Raw genomic sequence first — 3,469 nt, forward strand, 5'->3', positions numbered from 1 at the left:
GAGTTTCATTGCATCCAGAATGGCACTCAATGCCTTGGTGCCAATTTTGTAAGTCATTGCAGTGTTTAGCTTCAAGAGTGGACTGCTGCTAGTGCGACACAAAGCAGCTACACAGATCATAGTGTAGATATAACGGGGAAAAGCGTAAGCAACAGAGTAAAATCAGCAAAGTGGAACTTGCTGGAATATATGTGCTAGTATTGCCGGTACGGCGAGAAAGGCTTCGGATACCAGCTCTATTCAAGTGAAGGTGGGGTACTATTAATATCAGTGTTACTCTCAAAGGCGACACAGCTCCCCGCATTTCCTTGCTATTCTTATAGGATTCAAGTGGGCAGGTGACTAAAAATCCTATTCCTATGTTTACAAGATCCTATGAATCAAAGAGGCTCAAAGTGTCCATCACAACCGACAATATAGACCTCTACACTGCAAAAGTCCCTGCTCATCTTCAGTACAAGGAACATACTGTACCACTATCATACTCCCTCCATTCCAAAATATAAGTCTTGGTAGAGATTTCCACTATGGATCACATACAGATGTATCCAAATACATTTTAGAGTGTAGATTCACTCATTTTGCTCCATATGTAGTCCATGGTGGAATCTATACAAAGACTTGTATTTAGGAACGGAGAGAGTACATATTAAAGAAGAACGGAAGAGGAACTGGTAAAGAAGAGCAAGAAGATTTTGGATAATAAAATGTTGGTTGCGCAGCGCCCACACATGATGAACCAGAGCGCATTAAGAATGCAACTCCCAGCTGTCTCTCGACCATTTCAGGTGGTTGGATGAAGATCCTACGTCTCCTAACCCATCTTCTTCCTCGTCTCTGATTCTTCCCATACAGAACACCGCACGGGCTGCCGGCCAGACCATCGGCCCCCGCCGCCTGTGTTCTTCCGCCACCCCCACCCCCACCCCTGCCCCAACCCCCACCGGCGGCATGGTGGAGGAGGATGGCGGTGGATGGGGTGGCGGACGGCGGCGGACGGAGGAGGGTGGGGTGGAGAGGGTGTTTTGGCCCCCACGGAGTACGAATGGCGAAAAGGGAGGTAGAGAGGAAGGGAGGAACCATGTATTCAGGGCACGCTTGTCTCAAATGCGAGGAAATTTACAAACTTAGCCCCGTTTCAAATTTCTACTACATCACAGCAACATTAGTCGGTTGGGGATAGGACGGTAATCTCGCATACACCGAATATTTGCCGACGAGAGTTTGTTTTTGGCGCCCACCGTGTATGAATATGAATCAGGGAGGGAGTCGATTTCGGCCGAGGACACACTGTGTTTTGGCACCCACCGTGTATGAATCCGGGTGAGAGGCGGTTATGTCACGTTTGGGTGAAATTACAAACCTACCTCTATCGAAACCTATAGAAATCCAGCAGATAGGCTTTGCGTGGCAGGGATAGGCAGTAGTGATTTCCATCTCGCAGATTTTGGTTTCGGGCGGTTACTGCAACTTTCCCCGCTTCGTTCAAATTTTGCAGAGTGCACGTTTACCGTGCCAACTCAATTCAAATCCCGTTTGTATTCTATTTTTTTGGGCGGGACCATTTCAATTGGAATTACATTCTATATACATCATTTTTTATATATACTTTCAAAAGCACAACACCATTTATACATAAATATGGTTTACAAATGGCATGATCTCAAATTCATAAGGTTGTATCCATCAATTTGGATTTTCAAATATTTGAAACCACTTTATGTTGAAATCCAATGTATGCATTCCTCGCTAACTGTCTCCAATTAATATGTGTTTCATGCGAGTTTTTTTTTACTTCTCAAACATGTATAATGCGTTTCACACACGCTACATATAGTGTAATCCCGTTTAGACATTAATTGCCTATAAACCATGCATTGTTTGTAATTGAAGAATCTATGGATCACCAATATTGATAAACTATATAACATTACACGTGTGCCCAAATTCAAATGAATATGCATGGTTGATACACCAATTTGTGTTATGATATTATCGATGTCGTGATCTCCAGTTTAAATATTTGAATCCCCTTTAATCTAGATATTTGTCTCATATAGCTATCACTCATGCTTATATAGGACTATCTCTCTGGACCTATACGCGTTCATCGTCTCTCAGGTATCTCTCGTGCTACCTGTATGTCGACAATGATCTTTTATCTTCATAACAAACTGACGGTACTCTCTCCCTCGACCTTCATCACTCTATCTCTCTCTAAGTATATCTCGCTCCCTGCTATGTGTCTCTAACTATGATTCTCCATGTGGAATCTCTTTCTCTCACACAAACACAAAACTTTGTCTCCCGGGGTCTCATTTCTCTCTACTATTCCCATGTGTGCCACTCGCACACCCCTCATACAGAGATGTCTTTCGCTCCTTAGATATGAGAACCTACGACTCTTCCTCTTCAATGTCTCTTTCTCACACACAAACACAAACTCTGTCTCCCAGGGTCTCATATTTCTCCATTGTTCTCTTGTATGTCGCTCACACAGACCCTCTCTCCCTAGAGATATCTTGCATTCCCTCGTATGTCTCTCTAGCTATCACTCTTGTTGTGAAATATCTTTCTCTCTCGCAGACACAAAACTCCGTCTCTCTGGATCTCATTTCTCTCTGATATCTGTTTGTATGTGACTCACTTGCACCCTCTCTCTATCTCTCTCACACCCACACACATAACCCAGCCTTCTGATCCACTCGACTCCTATCTCTAACGCACACTAGCTAGCATCTTTATCTTTCTATTTATCTGTTTCTCCATCAACCTTCTTTCTCGCCCTCACTCTTGATTCCTATCACGCACACTACATATGTTTCTCTCTACATGCAGTCAAGTGCCCTCTCACACACATATATAACTTCACCCTTTGAACCACCCGACGGTCATCTCCAACACCCAAACTAGCGGATGTCCCTCTAGCTTGCATTTCCATCTCTGTATCTATCTGTAGTTTCTCCGTCAACATTTCTTTCTCGCACGGAGTCTTGCTTCCTATCACCCACACAATATATGTCTCTCCATACATATGCATTTATAGGTTGGTCTCTTTTGCACAATCGTTGCGCCTCACTCCCTCTGCTCGCCATAGATGCATGCTCCAGCCCACGCCACTATCTCTTAAAGACAAAAACACATGCTCAATTGTCGGGCCTTCTTCCCTGCATTCTCACATGCATGCATATTGTCATACCGATCCGTCTCTCCCATGTTGTTGATCTTATGACTTATGTCTTTTTTCTTTTTTCTCGATCATGCGCGCGCGCGCACACACACATCCCACGTATACATGTATACCTCTCACACATGCACATTCAAGGTCTCTGTGTCTCCATACGTAGTTAATTACCCTCAATCCTAGCGCCACATCGAATCGTTCTCCTCTTTTGTGCACATAACTTCCGCCTGGATGGGTAAAACACACACTCACACTTAACAATCTCCTTCTAGCTACCCCCCCCCC

The sequence above is a fragment of the Triticum aestivum genome, chromosome 6D (assembly GCF_018294505.1).
Source record: "Triticum aestivum cultivar Chinese Spring chromosome 6D, IWGSC CS RefSeq v2.1, whole genome shotgun sequence".
NCBI classification, from domain to species: Eukaryota; Viridiplantae; Streptophyta; class Magnoliopsida; order Poales; family Poaceae; genus Triticum; species Triticum aestivum.